At 34.4% G+C, this 27745-nt stretch overlaps 1 long non-coding RNA gene across 1 annotated transcript in view; it reads right to left on the bottom strand.

Annotated features, from left to right (window-relative positions):
- LOC130541846 (uncharacterized) overlaps positions 1–27745 on the bottom strand; it is a 296885-nt gene that overhangs the window by 150898 nt on the left and 118242 nt on the right. Inside the window, exon 2 of the long non-coding RNA XR_008956463.1 lies at positions 23378–23498. This is a non-coding gene — a long non-coding RNA (uncharacterized LOC130541846). The remainder of the gene's footprint in view (positions 1–23377; positions 23499–27745) is intronic.

The raw sequence follows: 27745 nt of genomic DNA, 5'->3' as shown, positions 1-27745 counted from the left end.
CAGGAGACCCTGAACACAGAAGGAGTTTGGTCCACTATCTTTTACCACATTCCAGGCTGTGGAGTTCCAGTTCTTGGAGTTCTGCAATGTACAAATTACTCCTTCTCAGGGATGCAGATATACCCTGTGGCCTAAGGAAGAGGGCCCTGGTATGCCTCTCCTAACCTTTCTCAAGTATAGACAGGGGTCAGGCTCACTGAAATCCTTAAAATCCTTAAATGTGCTTATTTGACTTAAATATATTTTAAAGACCTGATTCCTCATTGCCAAGAGCTTTTAAAATGAAAGAAAGTTCATGAGCCCTTAATGATATATAAGAAGATCTAGTTCAATATGAAGCTCTCATAGGGCCTTGAATTTGGGAGAAAAAAAAAATCTTGGATGCCAAGAACTAAAGATTTCTCTTTTCCTCTCCTCTCCTTTCTTTTCCTTCTTCTCCTCTTGCATCTTCTTCTTCTGTCTCTCTCTCTCTCTCTCTCATTTGCACGGTATTTTGCATTACTATAATTACATTTTATACGTAGTCCATGGTCCATAGTCTTACACAACACACACAGGCATAAAAGTTGCCTTTGTGTGGTTTTGGTAGGTTGAATAATGGCCTTCAAAAATATTCAGGTTCTAATCCTTGGGCCTGTGAATTGTTACTTTATGTGGCATAGGGACTTTACAGATGTGATAGAAGAGTTTGAGAAGGGGAAATTATCGTGGATTACCCATGAGGCTCTAAACATTATCACAAGTGTCCTTATTAGAGGGAGGCCCGGGGAGATTTGACTCCGGAAGTAAGAAAAGCCCACATGATGACAAAGTCAGAGAGATTTAAGGATGCTCTGCTGTCTTTGGAGAGGGAGGAAGGGGCCATAAACCAAAAAATGTCATCAATATAACTCTGAATGCTAGAAATGGCAAGGAAATGGATTCTCTGTACAGACTGCCTTTTACAAATAGCAATATACATTTAGCAAATAAATTACTCTTTGGAAGTCAAGAAAGCTAAACCTATACTACTCAAAGTTGTCTCAAAAACTGCCCTGAATCTAATGGACTCTGTTTTACAATAACTGATGAAGACACAGAAAAAATACTTTCTATCACAGGATTTTATCTCTACTCTCCCTCCAGAGCTTCCACAGATTATTGGACCAGAAATGGGCACAATGTACAAATGCAGCCAATCTCTAGGTGGTTAATGTCCCAAGGTTTGGAGTAGAAAGATGTGAGAAGATAGTGACATATGTATTTCAGATGTAGCTGAGAATTTACAGGAAACTACAAGAAAATAAGATGATTTTACGTGTAGGAGGGGAAGAAAAATCATGTAGAAAGAGAGGCCACAAGCATAAACAAGTTGTAAGGTCCAAGATTTATGAAGCCCTAGGAAAAGAAAATAGGCAGAGATAAATGAAACAAATACTCAGAAACCAAGATACAATTAAACCGAGACCATGTGTTCCAGAAAAAAAAGACAAAGAGAATATATGATCCCCATGATGTCTTTTGGTTCAAGGAGATGTTACAGGCTTAAGCAAATCCAGGAGGATTTCTATACCTAATAACAAAAATGGCCCTGGTTGCAACAACAGGAATATTTCTCAATTTATTTTTTTTTTGAATTTTTGAATTTGCTATTTCAATAAGATACCCTACATTTTAGTTTTTTTTTTTTTAAGGACATGATTGGAATTTGAGTGGTTGAACCCCCAAATCCTGAACTATATAGGGTCTGCATGTATCTTTTGAAGCCAAGGCTCTGAAATTAGACACATCTGGTTTGATCTCAACTTTGGCCCTTAGCATCTATGGGAACTTGATGTCTAATAAACCAATATAAGCCTCACCTTCCTCAGTGCTAAAGTCACTCTTTAGAACAATTGTGTTGATTCATGAAAAGCAGCCGGTATACTACACTTGGCATACGGTAACCTCTCAATAAACATTAGCCATTCTTTCTCTTACCATTTTGTTAGAAGAAAGGTTAGCTGGCCAGTAAGGTTTGTAAATGCAGGAAGATTGCTGGAGAAAGAATAAATTTTTCATACTATTTTTATAAATTCTGTATTTATTTTCACACTGATAATCCCTAAAAATTATACTAAAGAACTAACTCACACATTACTAAGTAGGGAATTTTTCTGAGCCATACTTTAAAAACAATTAAACATCATTCACAGTAAAAAAAAAAAAAAAAAAAAAAAAAATCATATTGCAATCCTGTATACATGTACTTTTTCCAGCATAAAAAAATTTCTATTAAATAAAACCCTATGTGTGATACATTTAAATATTTTATCTTACTCTCTTACCTATTTCATTCCATTCTATCATATTTTGATTTTTAAGACCTAGGAGACATGTACAATCACGTATATTGCTAAATTTTTGTAACAATGAGAAAGTGTAAAATACCTTCCTATCAAGAGAAGAATGGATGTATAGTGAAAATTAATGAAGTAGAGAAAATCACATCAACATAAATAAATCTCAAAACTACACTGAGATACGATCTAACTATACAGTGATACTTTTATAGAAAATTTAAAAACATGCAAAACAGGGGCACCTGGATGGCTCAGCTGGTTAAGTGTCTGACTCTTGGTTTGGCTCAGGTCATGATCTCAGGGTTGTGATATCAAGCCCCACATTGGGCTCCCTGCTCAGTGTGGAGTCTGCTTGAGTTTCTATCTGCCTCTCCCTTTTCTTCTCCCCTTGCTCATGTGCATGCTCTCTCTCTCTCTGTCTCTTTCTCTCAAATAAATAATAAAATCTTTAAAAACACACAAAACAAATTATATATCTTGGGGTACAAACATATTTACTAAAAATATAAAATATGATAAACTGAAAATTTGGGATAGTGGTTACCTCCAGGGAGTAAAGGAATGAGGAGAATGGAATTGAGAAATAGAAATAATTCTGTTTGTAGCTTTATTTCTTAAGTAAAAACTGGGTACTTGGAAATCCACTTAGTATTCTATTTTTAGTGTGCTTAAAATATTTCATTGTAATAAAAAAAGGAATGCAAGATACAGAAACAATTATAAAAAGAAATCTCTATGACTATTGTGATACTTATCTTTGCATAATAACTCTATTCAAGTTAAAATAACTAATACAAACTTTGGTGTCCTCCTAGAGTTAAGATATGTTATATTTTCCATAACCCCATTGAGTGAATTCTTCATATTTCTATCCAGATTTGAACCTTCAGTAAGCCACCATAAATTGCTCAGTTTTCCTTGCTACTGAAAATCCAGAACTAAATTGAATTATTATTATTTTTTTTTAACATAAGAAAATGACTTTGGGACACCTGGGTGGCTCAATAGGTTAGGAGTCTGCCTTCAGCTCAGGTCATGATCTCAGGGTCCTGGGACTGAGTCCCCCATCAGACTCCTAGCTCAGCAGGGAGTCTGCTTCTCCCTCTGCCTGCTGCTCCCCCTGCTTGTGCTCTCTCTCTCTCTCTCTGAAAAATAAATAAATAAAATCTCAAAAAACAAAAGAAAAAAGAATAGAAAATGACTTTGCATAACCACAGTCTCTCACCAAAATTCCACTTGTAAACCTGCACTGATAAAAGAGTAAAAACCTCATTTGCATGTGGACATTACTCAAGCTGAATCTGTCTAAATTTTAACTTTAGCCCAGGCAAAAAGATGCTTCCATTTTCAGATTTTTTCACTGAAATTGAAGTATCTCTGAAAATGAATTCAGGGAACTGCAGAGTGTGAGCTGAGTTGTTTGGTTTAGAAGAACAGTACATCTAGATGGTATTGTAATGGGCCAATAACACAGAATTTAATGGGCAGATATTTGCTTTATTTTTATAATCTCACAGGCAGATCTGATTTATTTTAATCGATGCTTGGTTTTCAAGGTACACTCCATCTATTTAAAATTATAAATCAAATTGATGACAAACATTATCAATGACCCTACAGTTTATTTGTGTCTTGGTTAACTGATGTCCACTTGGAAAAGACAGATGATGGGACAGTAGAGGCTATTGGATATAATGAAGACTGATAGCTTCTACCTCTGGAGAGTGAAGCACATTTGCTATCAATTTAAATTCCAGCAGTTCATTTCTGGCAGAACCACACAGAATAAGAAAGAAAGTATAAGGAAGGAGCTATATTTTCAAAAAGATCTGAATATAATAACTTCAAATGTGATCAAGTAGAATTTTATGTTAAAGACATGTAAGGAAGGAAAAAAAAGAAAGCATGTGAGTTGTATTTTCCTCTAATTTGAATGATGTAACTACTACAAGATTTTTTAGAATTTCTAAAATATGTGATATTTTGGTATACAAAAATATGATTCCCATATTTAAAATATGAAAAAAGTTTCTCTCATGATCCATCCCCCAACATCAGAAGTAGAACAGCACTCATATCATTGCAAGTATTAGTACATTCCTCATTAATTTCATCCATTGCCTACTCCCACTCCTACAATCAATATAATTTTTGTTTGTTGTTTTCTCATGTATTTAAAAATGTCATGATTTTTGTAGACGTGTATTTTTCTACACATCTGCTTTACTAATTTTTTGCTCCCTCTGAATTGTTTATTCCCTTATTACATATTTTCAATCCACTTGTTTGAAAGTTATATACTCTATTTTCTATCCTTTAAATAATCCTAATAATTCTGATAATTTCATAATTTTTATGGAATTTTAACAAAGTCTACAGTTAATATTTTACATCTTCTTCATAATGGTGATGTTTTAGAACATTTTAATCTTAAAACCATCGTCTTAAGATGATGCACATATTGTTTTTCTCTATTTTAGGTCTGTCCCTCTTTGTAACTCCATAAAGTAGATATTTAAAAATTATTTTATATAGACCACTCTTATTTATATTTAACTTAAATGCTTCCCTATTTCTTTGCTCACCATTCTTTTTTGCATCTTTTGATTCCTGAAGTAAATTTCTTACAATTTTGTTAAATGAAGATATATTAGTGGTAAACTTTCTCAGTTTCTCATTATTTATCAAAGTCCTTATTTCACTTTCCTTATAATATAATTTTGTTGGGAACACAATTATAAATTAACAGATTTTTCCCCCACAATACTTTGAAGATATTATTCCAAGATATTCTGGTTTCCTTTTGTTCATAAGATATCTGCTATCAGACTAATTGCCATTCTTTTACAGGTGATTTGCCTTTTTCTCTGCCCACTTATAAGTACTTCTCTTTGTCCTTGATAATGTGCAGTTTCACACTGGCATATCTAGGTATGGATTTTTTGGTATTTATCATATTAGGATATGTTGTGCTTTCTATATCTTTGAATCACAATGCCCATTTATTCCCCCAAAATCTTCTCTACTGTCCATACCTGATATATTTTATAAAACATATTTAATATTTTGCTTATAGCTGCTTCCCTGGATTAGAATGTATGTTCTATGAAGGAGGTGATTTTTGTTTACTTCATTTATTTTTGTATTTCGAGTGTCTAAACAATGCTTGCACTTCATGTAAGATTTAGAAGTAATGCATGTGAAGATAGATGAGTATTTGAGTGTAGAAACTGTTTTTGAGGGAAAAGAGTATAATCAGGGAGCAATATAAAAAATATTTTAAGTTCTATGAGTAGCAGAGTAGGTAACATTGGACAATCCTCTATTTTAGGATAGTTTGAAACGCTGGGCAAAATATTTTTAACCTGCTTAAAGAGATGAGGGGAGCCAATAATATGGTAAAGAACTATCAACCGCTATGAGGCACGCATAAATATACTATATAAAGCATATATAGTACATTATAATATGGTAATATGCAAAATGAATATATGTATACAATAATATATGTATGTGTATATAAATATTCAAGGGTATTCTGTAAACAGAGGAAAAAATAACCCCAAATCACATCTCAGAGGGAATAAAGGGATTGAATAATAAAGAAAATAATAAATATGTCAGAAAATCTAAAAAAAATAGTAGTCCAACAAAATAGTTGATCTGGGGGTTTAAAATATAAGGAAAATTAATACATATGACAACAATGGCATGTAAGAAGAAAAGATGGAGATAAAATGATCTAAGGTCTGTAGAATGTTTGGACAGAGGTCAAAATTATAAATTCATATTAGATTTAATGAGTTAAAGAGATATACAAAGCATAGAACAAGAGTGCATAGCTTCCAAACTAATTAAAGACAATGAAATAAATTTAAAACACCTAATCAAAAATAAGACAAGAAAATGAACATAGGGAAATATGTCAAATAGCCCTAGATAATATAGTAATTTTTTGTAAAGATTTTATTTATTTATTTGACAGAGAGAGAGAGCAGGCACAAGCAGGGCAAGCGGTGGGCAGAGGGAGAAGCAGGCTGCCTGTCGAGCAAGGAGCCTGACATGGGACTCGATACCAGGGCCCTGGTATCATGACCTAAGCCAAAGGCAGCCGCTTAACTGACTGAGCCACCCAGGTGTCCCTATAGTAATTTTGAATTAAAGATATGTTTAATAAATGCTAGTGGGCTAAATGTTGTAATTAAGAAAGTTTTTAAGGGTATGAACTATAATAAAACTGAAATGAATGCTATTGTAAATAATAAAAAAGATGTCAACACATAAGTACAGTAAAGGATAGGAAAGTACAGTAAAAGGATAGGAAAAACAAAATTAACTAAAAAAAAAGCTGGTACATGATACAATAACTGTGAGAGAATATAATTACAAGAGCTAATGATGTAAAGTAGAAATCAGTAGAAAAATATGAGAAATTTTAAAATTAACAAAAGTGAGAGGAGAAATCAGGTTCATAAATATAGTGAAGGATTTTAATATTGCCTTTAATAACTGATAGACCAAGGAGACAAACATCAGTAAAAATACAGAAATCTTAAAAATCATGATTAGTTAGATTTATAATAATGACCAGGTGTAGGACGCTCCACCCAACTACTGCAGAAAACACACTTTTTATTACAATTGTACACCAGACATTTACAAACATTGACCATATAGTGGACTAGAAGCAATCTCAACAAATTTCAGTAGATGTCAATAATAGAATCAAAAAGAATCCTCACATGTTTGAAAATTATTTCTAAAAATATTTCCAAATATTCCATTGGTGGAAGATGAAATCCCAATAGTAATAAGGACCGTTTTGAATCAAGTATTATGAAAATATCAAATGATGATAAAATGTTGTGGGAAGCAGCTGAAACTCTGTTTTAAAGAAATCAATAATTTTAAATGCATATAAGTGAAAGAAGGATAAAAATAAATGAACTAAGTATTCATCCTAAGAAGTGTTTAAATGATCAAAAATCAACATCAAAGAAAATTGAGGGAAGGCAATAATAAAGAACAGAACTGATAAACTATAAAACAAATATCCAATTGAGAGTCTGTTCTTTGAACAAACCAATAAAATTGACAAACCCTTGAAGGAACTTAACAAGAAAATAATTAAGCCATAATTAATAACAAGAATAAAAAGAGGGGCCGTCTGGGTGGCTCAGTGGGTTAAGCGTCTGACTTAATTTTGGCTCAGGTCATGATCTCAGAGTTGTAGGATTGAGCCCCACGTCAGTTTGCATGCAGCTCAGAGTCTACTTGGGATTCTCTCTCTCTCTCTCTCTCCACCCCCCCCTTGCTGTCTCTCCTTCTCTCAAATAAATAGATAAATCTTAAAGAATAAAAAAGAGGATATCACTATCCTATAGACATTAACAAGATGATAATTTTATGATAATAAACTTGAACATTAAGATGGAAATAAAAAAAATTCCCAGATTGGTGGGGAAAAAAACACCTGGTAAACTAGCAAACAAAAAATAACAACAACAAAAAAGGGAAACCATGATGTAAATAATGGTAAATTTAAAGAATGTAAATTTAAAGAAAATAAAATATTTCTTCTCAGAAAATGAAACCCCAGAACTTAATGACTTCACTGATGAATTCTGAACAACTTTTAAGAAATAATTCTAATCATACACAATATCTTCCAAGTGAGAGAAAAAGAAAGATCATCATGTGCATTGTTTTAGGATATCAAATACTGACACTGATATCAAATACTGTTGAGAATAGTATGAAATTAGAAAAATACAGACAAGTCTCATTCATGATCCTAGATTTTTAAAAGTCCTAAAAAGATACTAACAAAAAAATGACCAGATTGGATTTATTTAAGTATATAAGATTGGTTTTAGGATTTGAATATCAGTGCAATTATTACATTAACACAATGTGGTCCTCTCAAGTGATACAAAATAAAAAAAATTAATAAAAGTCACTATCCATGATTAAAAAAATCTTTAGTAACAAATTACAGAAAGCTATTTTTTAATCTGATAAGGAGAATTCAGTAAAATAAAAGTAAGAACAATCATCACACATGTTGGTGACATATTGAAAGTTTTGTCTCTGACAACAGAAACAAAATATGGATATTTTATGTGTTTTAAAAATTTTTATTTGTTTATTTGAGAGAGAGAGCACAAGTGGAGGGGGGAGGGGCAGAGGGAAAGGGGAAGCAGACTCCCTGCTGAGCAAGGAGCCTGAAAAAAAGGGGGGAGGGTTCCCAGGGGTCTTGATCCCAGGACCCTGAGATCATGACCTGAGCCAAAGGCAGTCGCTGAACCAACTTAGCCACCCAGGTGCCCCAAAATATGGATACTCTTATCACCTTTTTATGAAACTTTGTACTGGAAGTCCTAGATACTGATAAAAGGTAGAACACAATGCAATGTAATGATTTAAGAGAAAGAAATAAAATTATCATAATGTATAGGTTATACTTTCATCTAAGAAGAAAATCTAAAAAGTATCTACAGATAAATTATTAGACTAATGAGACAGTCTAGCAAGATTACTAGATATAAATTCAATATAAACCTGAATTTCTATCTACCAGCTACAAAATAGCTACAAAATCCAATATCTAGGAATAAACCTAACAAAAAATGTGGAAGAACATGAGGCAGAAAACCATTAGGTGTTATTGACACATTTAAGGAAGCCTTCCTAAAGAAGGCTGTGACAATGTCATGGACTGGAAGATTCACTGATGAAAAAACATCAGTCTTTCCTCAACTGTTCTACAGATTCATGCAATCCCATTGAAATTAGCAGAATTTTGTGGAAAGTGACAAGTTCCTTTTAATTTTATGAGAAAATTCATAAGACCAAAAATAGTCAAGAGTAAGAACAGTGGAAGGCTTTGTAGTACATAGATATACAGTAATTAAGGGAGAGGCTTTATAACAGACAAGAAGTCCAGGGATGTAATGTAGAGCATGGTGAGTATAGTTAACAATAATGTTTTGTACGTTTGAAAGTTAATAAGAGAGTAGATCTTCAAAGTTCCAATCACAAGAAAAAAAAATTTTGTAGCTATGTGTGCTGATGGATGTTAACTTACCGTGATAATCATTTTGCAATACATACATATCAAATCATTAGGTTGTATACCTAAAACTAATACAATGTTATAAGTTAATTATATCTCAATAAAAAAACAGACAATGACTATAAAAGAATCTAAAGCTAGGCCTAATATGAACACCGGAGTTTCAACAAAGTTCTCATTGCAGAGCAACAGAGTGAGGGCAGTCTTCTTAATAACAGGTGCTAAGCTCAACTGGATATCCATATGGGAAAAAAGTGAAATTTGAATGTTATCTTATATCATACATACAAAAAGTAATATTGGGATGGATTTTTGATCTATTCATGATTGGAAAAACAAAATCAGTAGAAGATAATATAGAAGGCTTTCTTCATTAACTTAACATAGGACTTCTTTTTTTTTTTTTTTTTTAAGATTTTTTAAGAGGTAATACTCCATATTACCTCTAGCCAATTCAAGAAGTGGTGACTCTTGCTGTACAAAGAGCCAAAACTATAGATGTATCATGGACCAGGTAGAACCCTTTCTCAGCTTTAGTCTCTGGGACTGCAGGGTAGAAATTTACAAAAGAGGAGCTTAGAATTTATAAGACTTTTCTTTTCCTCTCATATAGAACTGGGTCTTTTGCTTGATTCCTTGGAACTCCAAAAAAGCCAATAGGAACTATTTGGCAACCCTAAGGAAAATGACCTAAGGAATTGTGTACTTTCAGCAAGGCTGTTTTCTAAATTTTAACAAAAAGGGGTACACAAGGATCCTTTAAACAAATCCATTTCCAACCGAAATTGCCACTGCAAGAAGGCAGAGAGGAATTCTGGACAGAAACTCTAGCCCGAAGTAAAAAGTTTAAGCTTGCCGTCTTCTTGGAAAAGTAAGAGATGGGAGTCAGCTAGAGGAACGGCTGTACAAATAGCAGATGTAAGAAAACATCCATTTATTTTGTATTTCCACAGACACACACATATGACAATTTGAACATTAAAAACCTAAGTTAAATAATTATTGAGACACATAAATTAAAGAAACAAATGCTTGTTGGTAATCTCCCTGTTAAGTGTACACTTCTTGGATATTTTCTCTGACGTGTTTTTAATATCCCTTTAATTAGGGAAGATAAGAGGCATAATTTATGAACCCATGTCACCAGACAAAATAATGACTAAATATATTATAATTGTGCAGTCCAAGAGTTAGGTAGCCACCAACCATGGGTGATTATTTAAATTTAAATGAACCAACTTTACTCAAATCAGAAATTTAATTTCTTAGTAAAATTACCCATATATCAAATACCTAGTCCCTATACTTTGTTAATAGTAACTGAATTGAATAGTGGAGAATATTTTCATCGTTACAGAAAGTTCTGTTGCATGGTGTTGATCTACACTATATTCAAGTCAGAGAACTTCTTTAGCTAATTTAGATTCTAAAACTCTTCCTTTCATCAACAGGATTTGAGTATTTTCTTAAAATGATTTAGATGTTGTATTGCATAATTTAGAGTGTGGCATAACTGTTACAAACAAGGAACCAATTAACGGTGGCTCAAGCAAGATGTAAATATATAATTGCCCTGAAATGAAAGTAATTTTTTCCATGACATCGGATAATCCAGGCCTCTGCTAGCTTGCTGCTTTGCCATCTTTCTCATATAGGTTCTATCTCATGTTCTGAGATGGCTATTCCAACTCCCACCATCATGACCATACTCAACCAACTGGCAATATGGACAAAGAAGAAAGGGCATGCTCCTTTCCTTTAAGTGCATAACTCTAAAATAGCACACCTTGCTTCCTTTCACATCTCATTGGCCAAAAAATAATCCCATGGTCACATCTAATTATGAGGGTGCCAGGGAATGTGATTTTCAGCTTGGTGTCTGTGTGCCTAGCTAAAATTACTATTCTTACAGAATATAGCAAGACTGAATACTGCTAACACATCTAGCAATCTATCCTACGCATACCTACATTTTATATTCTCTTACACATACAATTGAGTTTTCCTACTTCCCTCTATTTATAGATGTTCTGATAAAGATGATGTAAAATTTTTATTGCAAACCCAGAACACGAAACAAGACATATATATTATCATCTGAATTCTGTAATAGAATTCATATTATCAGTTTTAATTTCCATTCCCCCTTAAGCAGTGAGTTACCTCCAAAACAGAAAATAGAAATTCACTCCCAGTCTGCCAAACACTTGATAGATACAAAATGTTAATACAAAAACGTCTTATGGCTGCCTAGCTTATCAATTTTTGATACTGCATGCCATTTCTTTACATATGTCTAGAAGCTGAATATTTGAAATGGAAATCCATGCCTACTTAAATCATAACATAGAATCTTATTATAGCTCATTTTTGCACAGAGCAGCACATAGTAAGCATTAATTAATAATTGTTTTACATAGTATCTAACAGAAGACTCATTTAGTAGAACAGAGTATTGTATATGTAAACCATTCTCTTCCCTGCATTAAAGTATATAGGTAAGTTAAATCAAATCGAATTTATATGGGTATAATTTATTGAAATAATATATTTTTTTAAGATTTTATTTATTTATTTGACAGAGAGAGCCAGAGGGAGAGAGAACACAAGCAGGGGGAGTGGGAGAGGAAGAAGCAGGCTCCTAGCAGAGAAGCCTGATGTGGGGCTCGATCCCAGAACGCTGGGATCACGCCCTGAGCCAAAGGCAGACGCTTAACGACTGAGCCACCCAGGCGCCCCCCGGAATAATAATTTTATGTAAATTTTTAATAGTTGAGAAATCTCTATTAATTCAGCTCTTTTTGTTCTCTTGATGGGTTATGTGAGAAGAAAAATCAGATTTGTGAATTATTATTTCATTTTTTTGAAAGTGAAATAATAAAGAGATCTTCATGATAAACAACCCTCTAGCCTGAGAATATAAGCCTTCATTTGATGACCCTGAGCTTGTGGTCTACAGAGTGGTTGGCACCATAACATACTTTGATAACAAGGTCAGGTTTGACATTGCCATCCATTCAAATAATGAGCAGTTTATTAATAAAGATATATGGTATATTGAGTCATTTCCTAAAAATGTTCATTTTACTTGTTCTGTTCATCATTTAAATTATGTGGTACCAAGGCTATAATATGACTTTGTTTCCAAGGAAGAAGTAGTTTAATTTTAAAACCCCAAGAGATGTCTCTAAGCCACCCACGGATAAATGTTACATCATAGCCCCTTTGACATTTCATGTATGAAATTTTCTTCATCCCATAGATCCTCAGATCTACCATTTCTTCACATTTTTCCCCTTTACTTCAAATTATCTCCTATTCTGTCAATCTCTCTGCTCATTTGAGCCTTCCATGTCATTAACATAGGACCACAAAGCCAAGTTACTTGTTCCCAGAGACTCACAATATAACCAAAAGGGCTAACCCCTAAATCGAGTACAGGATTATGTATTTGAAAAATACTGAAAACCCAGGGGAACAGGAGATCAGAATGTGACAAACATTAATTGACTTCTCTCAAATTTAACCTCTAGATAATGATATGATACTATCCTAGAAAAGTGAATACTTCCTGATACTTACTGTATCAAATCATCTTTAATCGCCTTTAAGTTCTTTACTTAATTGACCTATTATGAAGCTACAATCCTAAATGATTAGAAGAAAATGTTTCCATTTTTCTACTTCCATTTTATGTTGTCCTAGTCACTGACAAAAGAAACTACATTAGAATAAAATAACATAAATATTTCTTTCCATGGTCTCCCATAGTGATTTGATGATTAATTAATAAAATAACATTTATGTAAAGATAATGTTAGTTAGATGTATTTTCTTTCCTAATTTCTTTTCAGTTTATTACAGGATGGAGATACAAAAATATTTCCTGCTCAGTAGCTAAATTTGTTCTATTAAATTTATTAGATTTTCACACCAAGAAATAATCTGAGAAAGGCATTCTTTATCTGTTTATTATGTTTGGGATCTCCCATCTATACTGAATAGATCAGTCATCTCTGGGAGCTTAAACCAAATTTTTGTAGAGACTTTAATATCACATCATCACATTAAGACAAATCATTTATTACTATATTTTTAAAAACTATAATAGTAGAAAATAGTATGGAGTTTCCTTAAAAAATTAAAGATAGAACTACCATATGATTCAGTAATCACACAACTGAGTATTTATCCAAAGAATACAAAAATACTAATTCAAATGGATACATGCACCCCCATGTTTCTTGTAGCATTATTTACAATAGCCAAATTATGAAAGCAGCCCAAGTGTCCATTGATAGATGAATAGATAAAGAAGATGTGTTATATACACACAATGGACTATTAGCCATAAAAAAGAATGAAGTCTTGCCATTTGCAACAACATGGACGGAGCTAGACGTACAATGTTAAGCAAAATAAGTCAGTGAGAGAAAGACAAATACTATATGATTTCATTCATTTGTGGAATTTAAGAAACAGAACAAATGAACAAAGGGGAAAAAAGAGACAAACCAAAACCAGACTTTTAAATATAGAGAACAAACAGATGGTTACCAGAGGAGAAGGGGCCTGGGGGATGGGTGAAATAGTGGAGGGGATTAAGAGTACACTTATCTGGATGAGAGACCCGAGTAATGTATAGGATTGTTGAATCACTATATTGTACACCTAAAACTAATATAACACTATATGTTAACTATACTGGAATTAAAATTAAATTAAATTAAAAACTATAATAGTTGGTTATATAAAAATAATTTGAATAATTTTGTTGGTTTTATACTTCTTGTAGAATTTAAGATTTCCAGATAAATGTCCACAATAAGCTTTATTATCTTTGCTTTTTTCTTAATAAGCCCGCCTCAGCATAGGCTATAATCACGTGTGTCTGGATTATTGCAGTATACTCCAAAATTGTTCCTCCACCTCAGACTAATTTTGGTCTAATTGATACTACAATTATAAAACACCCCTTCAAGCAAATTACTAGACATGAAAAATCCACCAAAAAACCCCACAAAAACAGAAAATGAACAAAAAAAACAACTCTCAAAAAAAAAAAAAACCCCAAAAACTAAACTTCATCGGCTCCAAATTGCCGGCAAACTAAAGTACAAATGCTCAGTGGTCGAGGCCCTACACCACACATATCACACCCTATGTCCATACTGTCAACCACAGTGTGAAACCTAACTCTATGATGCCTCAGCCTCCTTTCCAAAATAAAGGAAAACAAATTAAAAGATGAGTCACATTTATAAAAAAAATGTTTATATCATAACGAAAATATGTTTAAGGCACTCCCCTTGACCCACAGCCATGAAAGAACAAAGTACATTTGGGAAACAGTAAGTTAATTCTGTGTCGTTTCCACATAAATAACATGGCCAGGAAAAATTCAAACTGTTAAGAAATTTCTATGTCACATTAGAAGACCTAGATTTTATCCAATACACCATGTGACATCATTGAGGAATTTTAGGCAGAACGGTGACAAAATTAGATTTGTGCCTTAGAAAACTGTCCTTTTCGGCGTGTGGATGATTGACTGAATGAGGAGACAGGCTAGAGAACTTAGCCTGGAAGTCCAAATGGAAGAGGATAGAGGTCCAAAATAAGAAAATGGCACTGGAAAGGAGTTCTTTGAGAACAGGGACTATTTCTTATTCTTTTCTGGTGCCCTCAATACCTAGTGTACCATCTGTCATATACCATGCTCAATTTCAAACGGTTTGGGAAAGAAAAAGTGACGAGTATCAAAATGTGACAAAAACATAAGTTATTGTCACATCTTCCAGTTTATTCATTCATTTAATGCAACATGCTTAGATGCCTGTGAGCACGTTGTTATAATCAACCTGTAAGTGGAGCCTTCACAGACCACCTCTCCATCACAGGACTCTTTATCAGGTTCCACTGTCTTTATGGCACAAACGCCTAGAGGAGGAACAGTGAACCTCTTTCACTTTTCTATTTTCTCTACTCTTCAAGCAAAAAGAACAAGATAAAATATTCCATTCAACATTTTTCCCCAACTAGTAATTCCAAACATGCTCAACTTCCCTAGCTAATATCATACGTTTTGTCATAAACAATTCTCTATTTAATCTGTTTTGCTTTCTCAACCACATTGTCAGTTTATTGGCAGTTTAAGACTTATTTTTCAACATTCATAGAAATGTGTGAGGCACAGCATGCTAGGTGCTTTAAAATAATGTTGTTTGATTAGTTCCTGAAAATTAGGCACATTTTATTCACTGATACTCCCTTATATTAAAATACAATTAGAAGTAGGGAGCCATGACTTTCATATCATTATGCTACGCAGGGGCCCTAGACTGCTCTGCAAAGTTGAAACTTTATTTAAATTTATTTTATTTATTTAGATTTAAATTCTGCTTGATTGAACATCTAAGATGTCATATTCTGCTTTTGTTATGTGCACAAAGAAAGGAACTATGGCTGTGACCAGCATAAGGAGAATCCCGTAAGGTGAGGCAGCCAGCTCTGAACAGTCTTCTCTGTAAAATCCTAACAGGTTTCCATGTTACCAAGATTAAAACCATGGTTACCAAGATTAAAATTTGTATTGATCCAATTTCACTGACAGGATTAACTGGGATTGATTTTATTCTGTTTACACATACAATTTATAATTTAATTTTTAGTAATATTCATTCCAATTTTTGGCCTTCCAGGTTCAAAGTAATTTGTTAAAAGTCTTGATGACCTTAATAACATCAAAGAAAAATGTGAATTCACTAACCCGTATTTGGACTCAGGAAAGTTTGTGCATAGGCGATAGCCCAGGCCTCAGAATTTTTAATTAAGGCAAAATTTAGTGTAAGAATGGGGGTAAAATGACAGGCTTACCCATCTGATACTGCTGAAGGTCTGCTTGTCTGGCTTCTCTGTCTTATCTACCACTTGATCATGGGAAGAGGGGATCCTAAGAAAGTACATTGAATAAAAATTTATTGATCATTAGTTACATGCTAGGCACTAAATCCTGAAGACAGATAGCTGAACTGCCTCCAGGTACTGAGAACCTGCAATGAACAGTGCTGGTTCCTTTCAAATTCAAAAGACTACCCCAGACTGCTTATTTGGGCTCAAGTCCTACCTATCTAGTTCCCCACCAGATGTATCTAGTTATCCAACTCAATAATTTAATCGGCTCTTGAAACTTTCTATGTCCAATTCTGAGTTAACCATTTCTGTTCCTTAAATTTCGTATAACATTTATCTCTGCGCAAAAGCCAGAAACAAAGCAAATATCTTTCATCCTTCTTCTAATTCATCCCTTTCTCCAAAAAAAAAAAGGTTAATTGATTTTTATCTCCTAAATAACTTGTCCATCCACATCTCTTCACTGACATTCCCTAGTCCACACTGTCATGTGCTCTCGCCCAGCTGACAGCAAGTGCTACATATAACTTCTGATGTTCCCCATACCACTCCTGTCCCCTTCAATCCTTTCTCCCTACTGCAACAAAAGCAATCACTTTGAAATGCAAATGAGACCATGTATACCCTACTTAAATCTTTCAATTACCTCTAATAACATATGTATATAAAACACAATGTTAACATGGCCTCTAAGACCCCATGTGATTTAATTTCATTTTGTGCTACTTTGCCTGAAACTTGTAATCAATGCAAGATAGGCTATTTTAGTTTCTCTAATACATTTTGCTATTTTGCCTCAGATATTTTGCATTTACTAAAATCTTCTCTCATTCTGCAAAATTTCTCTTCCTTAGTTTGCCTGATTAACCGTAAAGCAGGGCTGGCTGACATGGTAGCCACTAGCCATATATATGGCTATTGAGCACTTGATATGTGGCCAGTCAGAATTGAAATGTGCTTTGAGATGTGCTAAAATATGCAATGGATTTCAAACACTTAATATAAAAAATATTCTAAATATCTTATTACTATTTTTATAGTGATTACATGTAGAAATCATAATATTTCAGATATATTCAGTTAAATAAAGGATATTAAAATCAGTTTCACTTTTCAATATAGCTACTAAAAATTTAAAATTTAATATGTGGCTTGAATTATACTTCTATTGGATAGCAGTGCTTGAGGACTTAGTTCAACTGTCAATCTTGCCAAGAAGTGTTTTGTAAATTCCCAGACTACTTCAGTTCCTTCTGTCATTTTTTTCATCGTGCTCTTTACTTCGCAGTTGTAGCATTTTTCCAGTTGTAGCTTAGTATTATTTATGCAATTTTTTAAAGAATTTTTTTATTTATTCATTCGACAGAGAGAGAGAGAGAGAGACAGCCAGTGAGAGAGGGAACACAAGCAGGAGGAGTGGGAGAGGAAGAAGCAGGCCCCCAGCGGAGGAGCACGACGTAGGGCTCGATCCCGGAACGCCAGGATCACGCCCTGGGCCGAAGGCAGACGCTTAATGACTGAGCCACCCAGGCACCCAATTTTTTATTTTTTAAATAAAAATTTGCTAAATTTTTACTCATTGCTAAAATGCAAGCTTCAAGAAGGCTGGTGCCGGTGTAACTCATTCAACCATTCAACTCATTTACCTATAGGAGAATTTCTTATGTATAGCAGACAGCCAATAAACAGTTAGTGAGTGAATAAATTAATAAATTAGTAAATGGAGAAAAAAGTGACACAAAAACAATCATTTAGAACACTGTAATAAGTGAAAAAATAGTGACATGAATAAAATGGCAAAAACTGATACATATGAACAACATGGCAAGAGAGAGTTTCAGAAGACGGTATTCTTATTCCAAGAGCCTTCTGACTAAACACTGATGTATTTCCTCTTACATTTCAAGATTAGTTGGAAAAAGACTGGGGGTATGAAACTTGGCAAATATCATGGCTTAGGTCCTTTTAGGCAGAGACAGACAGCTCTATATGACACTGGGCCAGTACCATTGGACCTGCTGGGAACTTCAATATGATGTACACAGGAATCACTTTCATCTGGGCTTTTTTTTTTTCTTTTCTAGAAGACTATGGATTGAGGTAAACTAAATTTTTGGCCTCAACACTTCCTAACCTCAGCAGTGCTGTGGCCTTATTTGTGTGTAGAGCGTTCCTCACTGCTCCTTGACGTTGGGTTTGGCCATGTTTGACCAATGACAAGTAGGTAACAGTGACCTTGAGCCAATTCTGAGCCTCAGGCTTTATGCTATTTCACTCACTCCCTTCTAAATCTGCCTTCTCCATGAGAAAAACATGGTTGCATAGCCCACTATTCCCAGGAGGAGAAGAATGACCTAGGGACCCACAAATAGGCAGTAAGAAGCAGAGCCTCTCTGACAAGGCCAGACTAAATTAGCCAACTCCTAGCCCCTACTCAGTGTGTGTGTGGGTAATAATAAGTACTTGCTATTTAAAGCTACTGAGTTTTGAAATGATTAATTATGTAGTATTAGCTAACAGATACATGGACAAATTTCCATTGAAAAATAACATACAAAAAAACTATAAGAATGTCTCAAGCCTATTGGAACCTTAATACTAATAACAATCACCATTCCATAATGACCAAATGCTAAACACTACGGATAAGTCTTTACAATACTTATTTAATTTTTGTAGTAACACAGGGCACAGGTACTGTAATCTTCATTTGGGTCAGTGAGAAAACTGAGAGTCTGAAAATTTGTGAGGCATAGCCAGAATCTGAATTCCAGAATTTGAATTATTCTCTCGTACGTATAATCACAAAAACCTATCTATTCTCATTTTAAATTTCAATGAAATATTTGACTTTATTTGAATAAAAATATTATGATAGGAAGCAAACAGTCTCGCCAACTTTTTACTTCAATGTATCCTTTCGTAATTATGTAGTTTTTGACACTGGGTGAAAGGAGAGCTGGCATCTGTGTTTTATATACCGTGAATCAATAAACGAACCCATTAGTACAAAATACCTAGCTATCATTACCTCAATTTGTGTATGCAATATATTGTAAAGTTGTCACAGAACATTCTTTATTCCATGCTTTAATGTCATGGTATTTAGCAATGGCCATTACTGGGGAGTAATGTTGCCATATAGTGCCCCATTAAACTAGAAGCCACACTTAATAGAATTTCTATTAAAAAGACTTTTAGGGGCTTCTGGGTGGCTCAGCTGGTTGAGTGTCCAACTCTTGATTTCATCTCACATCATGATCTCAGGGTCCTGGGATTGAGCCCCATGTCTGGCTTCATGCTCAGCGGGGGAGTCTACTTGAGGATGTTCTCTCTCCTCTCCTTCTGCCCCGCCCCCTGTTCATGTTCTCTCTCTCTTTCTCTCTCTCTCTCTCGAAGTAAATAAATAAGTCTTAAAAAAAAAAAAAAGATTTTAGACGCTGGGGCTCTTTCCAAATCCTTTCTTTTCTTTTGGAAAAGTTTATTTATTTATTTATTTTTTTGGCAGAAGATAGTATAATCTTTTTTGTTTGATAGGATATCCCAATCTCAAACTAAATGTCTTTATCAACATAATTGAAAACTGACATGTATTTCCCAAAATTAATATAAATTAACTGTTGAGGAGTTTAGTCCATTATTTCAGATAAGCATGTCACTAAGTTGTGAAAATGGAATGCCTCTAAGTAGCAAAGATCATGACACTGGGGCTAAAATGGAGACACTAGGGCCCAAATCAGCTTCAAGAGAAGGAGCAAGTCCTTCACAAGACACAAAACCTGGGGGGAAATTTGCAGCAAAATGTCATTTTGGAAGGAGACAACTTGTTCTATATTTACGGTTGCTATATTTCATAATAATATAAAGAGAAATCTCACCCGCCCACAGCATGAATGGCAGCCCACTGTCTTCGTGCACAAATCCTCTCACCTCGCTCTCAGAAGCTCTAGTTCCCTGAAGGTCTTCTGTTCTGTCTGCTTGCAGATACCAGACATATCACAGAAGCAACACATTTCACCTCAGCAGATAGACATGGAGCTAAGCCTCCCAAGTAGCCAACTCAACTCGAGCAAGACTAAACAATTCTTATACAATGATTGTTGAAATTCTGGCCCCTCTAGAACGTCCAAGAAACAAAGAAACCCCTTTGTGACCACAAATCATGGTTTACAGAAGATAAGCATTGTGAGGGAATATGAGTGTCCCAGTCTTAGGAATTTAAGAGTTTTCCAACAAAAGGAAATCCTCTTCTGTGATGCAAACAAGGATGATGTCTTTGAATGTGAATGTGAATGACAAAGATGGATAAAAAGTCTTTGTTCTTTTTACTCCATAATTATCTGGAAGAGGACATTTATCCTCAGCGGAAGATGTCATTAAGGAATCAGCAACCTGCTCTCTTCACCTTCCAACAAGCACACAACACAGTTTCAGTTTCGGCTGTATCATTTCCCTGTCACGGCTTTGCTAATACTATTCCCCTCTCTGCAGAGGTTTCCCTCATGTGTTCAGCCTATGCAGACCACCTCTGCAATTACTGTTGATGCCACAGACTTAATGGTTTACTCTAAACAGCCTTATTCACTGGTAGTCTATAGTACATAATTCAAGCATTTGAGTAGCTGAATGATCTGTAGACACTGGGCACATCCTGAAGTCTGAATGAATGTCAGATGAAGAGAGTGAAGTGAATGTAAAAAACACACAAATAGAACTTTTACATTTGGAATTTAGACTCAAATTCAAACAAGTTCTTCAGCTCCTGGGTAATCTTTAATGTGAATATGTTGGGGTTTGGAAGGAACAGTCAAGAAAGAATTCTTGAGGCAACCTCAGTGCAAAAAGGTGGTTTTATTAAAGCACGGTGACAGGACCCGTGGGCAGAAGGAGCTGCACTGGCGTCATAAGAAGTGGCTGATTATATATTTTCAAGTTGGGAGGGGGTTAGGGACAGCGTAAGTCTCAAAGGAATTTGGAAGTATGGTTTCCAGGACCCTGAGGCTAGCTGCTGCCAGGAAAAGGTCATTTACTACTGTCTAGTAAAACCTTAATCATGAGACCCTTCAGATGTATATCAGTGGGCCACATGCTTGGAGGAGGATTGATAACATATATCTGGGGGGGGGGGTGTAGAGATAATGGAAGTTTCCAAAGGAATTTTTATGTGTTAAAGGAGAGTTACAGGATCCTGGAGGTCAGACTAATGTTAAGCTAAAGTATTAACATTGAGGCAGTTGAGTTCCTAGAGGAAGGTTACTCTGCTTGTTTCAAGGACTTATCAATGGGCTGTAAGTTGTAAGGAAATTTATTTATTTTTTTTTTAATTTCTTTTGCCTTTGTTCTCCACATCAATCTTGTCCCAGAATATATAAATAAAAATGACTCAAATTACTATTCCCTTGGAAGGAAACATGTCACACCCACTCACACCCACATGAGTATTACTAGGGAATACTGGGAACATCATAATTTTTATAAAACTGAATCACTCATTTCCTGTTTAAATTGGATTATTGATTTCTCTGACATCTCACTTCACAGACATGCCAGTTTCTCTGCCCCATGGTGACTGAAATGGAGAACAAAGTACCTTTTCTTTCATGTCACCAGTATCTACATCTATATCTAAACAGATAATTTTGAATATAATAACTTAAAAATAGAACACACATTTAAACTTTTCTCTTTTCTTTTCTTCTTTTTCTTTCTTTTTTTCTTTCTTTCTTCTTTCTTTCTTCTTTCTTTCTTTCTTTCTTTCTTTCTTTCTTTCTTTCTTTCTTTCTTTCTTTCTTTCTTTCTTTCTCTTTCTTTCTTTCTTTCTTTCTTTCTTTCTTTCTTTCTTTCTTTCTTTCTTTCTTTCTTTCCTCTTTTTTAAAGGGCTCCACACCCAGCGTGAAGCCCAACATGGGGCTTGAACTTACAACCCTGAGATCAGGATCTGAGTGCAGATTAAGACTTGGACACTTAACTGACTGAGCCATCCACATGCCCCTAAACTAATTTTAAAATAATTACTTCTATAGAGTAAAATGTAAAAGTCTTATTTCTTACCTCCTAATTCATTCATTCATGTCTGTGTATATATGTAATATTATGCTGAATGGATTAGACATTGTAGCCATAGGAATTCTCTGCTTTTCCCCAGCTCAAGACTGATACAGACTAGAGAACTTGCCATAGGGAAATGGCTATAGTCCCTTCCCTTCCTCTTCCCTTCCCTCCCCTCCCCTCCCCTCTCCTCTCCTTTCCTCTTCTCTTTTCTCTCCCCTCCCATTCCCTTCTCTCCCATTCCCTTCCCTTCTGTTTTGGACAAAAAGTCTATTTATAGACATTGCCCTCTGAAATGCTTCAGTGACTTGCACTACCTACAGCTGGGTATGGACCAAAGGTCACAAATCCTGCTATGTTACCTCTTAGGAAGCCCTGTGCTCTAACGTCTCTCTTTAGAATGTTGAGACTTTAGCAGTCCTAGTCCTCAGCATGAGCCCCTAGCCAAAACCCCAAGAGAAGACGGAGATATAAATTAAGTTTCCTGTTACATATACATATAAACTTAATTCATCTTTCATTATCTGAGTATTACACTAACCAGTTTTACTTTTAGAACTTGGGGCCAAAGTCTCTTCCCTCTGCCAGAGACAGCCCTATTATTATTATAAAATACATCTTTCTCTTTATATCTGCAGAAATGTATCACTTTGTTTAGTGTGGCTTTTACTTAATAAATAATATATCATATCATACAATATGATCTATCTTAGTCTTTTAAATGGTAATGTATTATTCCAAACGAATGTGGCACAATTTATTTAACCAATTCATCAAAAACCATTAAAAACCAGTTCATTAAAAACCATTTTACCAAATGATCAATTTGTCAAATAAATATTTTGCAGTATTTCCTTTTAAAATTTTAACTTCAACAATGTAAAGAGGAAAGGTGGTTTTATCAGCTTTTGCAGGTATCTGTAACATTTAAATTGATATGTTTAGAAACTAAAAATACTCTGTATTTCAGAAACTGATGGTCATGTTTACCCTTCAACTCTTCTCTCTGCCCCACACTCACCTGGCTGTGGTGCACCATCAGCCTGGGCTGTTTGCTTCCTTTTGTCCCTGGCAGCAAGTTCTCCCTGTTCTAATTCCTTTAGCTACAGTTGCTGTTGCACAATTGGGCATTCCTTAAAATTCTGTCAAGAAAAACAAAACAAAAAAAAAAAAAACACCATTCATTAATCATCCAAAACAATTTCTTTTTTTTAAGCTGTATTTATTTATTTGAGAGAGAGCACAAGAGCATGTGAGTGCAGGGAGGAGCAGAGGGAGAGGGAGAGAGTGAATCTTAAGCAGATTCCCCGCTGAGTATGGAGCCCAACATGGGGCTCGATCTCAGGACCCCGAGATCATGACCTGAGCTGAAATCAAAAGTCAGACACTTAAAGGACTGAGCCATCCAGACACCCCTTTCCAAAACAATTTCTGGGAAACTGATTGTTCTCTGGACTGACTTTTGGCAATTTGGCCATATGGTAAATTAGCTTTTCATAATTGACTTGAGTGAATCCACTTCTGCCATTAATGGAAACCTGGTTTCTGTTTGTATTTTCCTTTGGGTTTTGTATATAAAACATAAATACATGCTGCAACATTTTCTGCCAAAGTAGCTTTTAAAATTCCTACCCCCAAAATAATACAGAATGTATCAACTTCACCACACCTTCACATATACTGGTTGTTCTCAAACTTAGTGTTTTGTTATTGCTGTCTTTCCCTATTTGTTAGAAAGACTGATAATATCTGTACTTTTTTATTGGTCACTGGAATTTCCTCTCCAGTGAATTTCCTTTTATTTTTTTTTTAAAGATTTTATTTATTTATTTTAGAGAGAGACAACACAAGTAGGAGGGGCAGAGAGAGAGACTCTCAAGCAGACTCCACACTGAGTGCAGAGCCTGACGTGGGACTCGATCCCAAGACCCTGAGATCACAACCCTGAGATCATGACCTGAGCTGAAAAAAAGAGTCAAACTGACTGTGCCACCCAGGAGCCCTGTGAATTTTGCTTTAATATCCCTTGCCATATACCATTTTATATACTATGCCTTTTTCTTAAAAAAAAAAATCAATCTATAGAAAACTTTGTATATTCTAGTCCCTGTTCCTTGGTCTGTCACAGCATTACAAATAAAATTTTCCCGTTGATAGCCTGTATTTTTGTTGCACTGTTTTGCCTTTTTTCTTTTTGTAATTTTTTTTTCTTGGTTAAATTTGGTCAGGATGTAATTTATCACACAGAAGTTCATATTTAATTGTCAATTAAAAATATTTTACTTTATGTCCCTATCTTTATTTGGGGGGTGGGAGCATACACAAAATGGTCTTCCCTAATCTTAAAGTCATAAAGATTTTCTTTTATATTCTGCCACCATTTTAAACTTTTTTCTTTTGTGTGTGCAATATATATGAAAGTCATTATTCTGAAAGATGTGAGAGAGATATATAAGTTTAGTATTTAAAATATTCAAACTTTACTTTTTAAACTTTCTGTATTTAAGACATAATTTGATACTTAATAGAACAAGTCCCTATCTTTCTTAGTTACCTTTGTCAATCTTGCAAAGCTGACATATGAATTTTACAGTAAGTTTGCCAAGTTCCATAAAAAATCTCCAGAATGATTTTAATTGAAATTATAGTAAGTCTATAGGCTATTTTGAGAAATGATCTTTTTATCATATTTATTATCAATGAACATAGACTATTTCAACTTTTTCCTTTAATATCTAAAGGCATCTTTTTTATAATTTTCTTATGTTTTGTCCATTTCTGATTTAGTTTATGCATAGAGTTTGGTGCCATTTTAAAGAAATGTATACATTCTGTTTGCATTTAGAATTAGTTATTGTTGTTTCATAGGAGAGTTTTGGGTTTTCATATATTGACCTCAAATCCTGTTATCTTGTGGTACTTTTTTAAATGCTCCCAAATTTATTGGAAATCTTTCTAATGTTTCACAACAATTTATTTTGCTTGCTGGAGATTTTAGATAGAATGACTAAATTAGGTTTTACTTCTTATTCTTGGTGAGATATTTTCATCATAAATGTGAGGAAAATTTTATAAAATATTCTTGTAATACCAATTGAGATGACAGTGGTGCCTTTCTCTCTAATCTTTAATAAAGTTATATCAATAGATTTTTTTAAGGTGGTACCATTCATGAACTCCTTTGGTCACATATTTTCATATGTTTACTAAATACTTTTGTTTCTTTTTTGTTGACTTGATTATTCATATTCTTTGTTTTTCTAAGAGTTATTATTTCTATATTTGTAATAACACTTTATTTATAATGGAAATGAACATTATGTCACCATGTGTTGGCAAACAGTCTCAATTCTTGTCCTTTTGGTTTATTTGCTGTGGCTTTGTTTCTATATAATATATAAATATATATTTTCATGTGACAAATTACATATTTAATTATATATTTTATATAGCTTCCTTCCTTTCTACTTTCTTTCCTTTCCTTCTTTCCTCTTCCTGTTTTCAAAGCCTTCTTCCAAAAGGTTTGCTAGTTATCCCAAATCATTTACAAAGTACTCCTTTAGACCACCAATTTGAAATGTCATCTTTGCCATTTGCTAAATTCTCATACATATTGGGATACATTTCCCAATGTATTATACTTAACACCAAACTCTGAATCCTACATTCTTTCATTGATATCTATACTACTTTAGTCACTTTACCTTTGACATGCTAGACTTCCCCCAGCTATTTCAGTTCTTAACTTCTAAGTGAACAATTCACCACTTTGTAAATTCTAAATGATATTTTCATAGTTCAAATCAAAAGAATTGTTACTTTTTGACTATTACATCTATAAAAATGAGACATTTTATTTTATATATTCAATGCTTTCCTTGGTTCCTTAGTAGAGCTTTAAAGTTTAATCCATTCAGTTTCTGAAATTTCTTGTTGAGTGTATTCTTTGGAATTTAATTCTTGTGCCACTAATTTTTTTCATTTTATTTTCTAACAGGTTACTTTTTCACATACAGGCAAATTATTATTTTTTAAATATTATCTTTTAAACAAATCTTGTTACCAACTACCTGTATTGTTTCCAATATATTTTTACTTGATATTTGTCTAGAATTTGTTTTTGATAGCTGGGAGAAATGGGAAAAATTTACAGTGCAGCTTATTTTAGTATAAAATATGAAATTTAAATTTAGCCGCCCTTGTTCTTACAATCTCTGAGCCATAGCTGCACTGGGTATTTCTCCTTGAAGTGTTCCTCTCTTGGATTCACAGCTTTTTGCCATCCTGTTGGGTCTATACACTTTTCCCACTCCCATTGTCTCTCATTTCTCTTTGTACCATTGGACTCTTACCAACTCTTCTGTAAATACTTTCCCCCAAATAAGAAATTCTTTATTTCCAACAAGTTATCTTCCTGTCATTTTTATACCAACCTAATCATGCCTTTGAAACTATATTTCCACAACCAGTCTCTTCAAAACAAATCAAGTTGTTTTATTCAATGAAAGATTGTGAATTTTCTCTGAGAAATTTTGCCATCTACTTTGAACTAGCAATGGAATATTGGGGGGGGTGCATCTATTTTTCAGAATACTTTCAAAGAGCAAAGCTGTATGCAAACCACCCTAAGGCCCCAAGGGAACTAACCAGCACAATTACCCATGATACTGGTCTCACTCCCACCAGGAACCAAGACCTACACTGACATCATACCATTCTATCACTTAAATTTTGAACCAAGAGGGGCGTCTAGGTGGCTCAGTCAGTTAAGCATCTAATTCTTGATTTCAGCTCAGGTCATGATCCCAGGGTTGTGAAATCAAGGTCCGGGCTGGGCATGGAGCCTGCTTAAGATTCTCTCTCCCTTTCCCTCTGCCCTGCCCCACCCCCCGCTGGTGCTCTCTCAAAAAACAAAACAAAACAAAAAGAAAAGAAAACAAAAAAACTAGCAACAACAAAAAACAAAAAAACAACTTAATTCCTACAGAAAAACTATCAGAGAACACTTGATGCACCCAAACAAAGAGCTGCACCCATTCTTGAACTTCTTGCTGTGTCCAATGTGGAATCCAAGTTAGTTGTCCAAGCTTTGGGTAATGTGTCCAATATTGACTGACAGGGAGAGGGCAGGGTCATTACAACCTAAATCATATAAAAAATAGGGGCACATTAGTCAAAGCAGAGGAAGGGTGCTAGACTGACACAATCAACAAATGTGCACTATGATAGAAGTGTTAGAGACTTAAAATATGGCATATTATGGAGGGGCGCTCCCGTGTATAAAAACAATTTTGGAGAATTCAAGTAAATCACACTTTTATAAACCCATAATACCATTAATGATAAACACTGCAGATATGAGCTATCATCTATTCGTTACACAGAGAGT

The sequence above is a fragment of the Ursus arctos genome, unplaced genomic scaffold (genome assembly GCF_023065955.2).
Source record: "Ursus arctos isolate Adak ecotype North America unplaced genomic scaffold, UrsArc2.0 scaffold_3, whole genome shotgun sequence".
NCBI classification, from domain to species: Eukaryota; Metazoa; Chordata; class Mammalia; order Carnivora; family Ursidae; genus Ursus; species Ursus arctos.
This window is presented reverse-complemented; position numbering and strand designations above follow the sequence as displayed.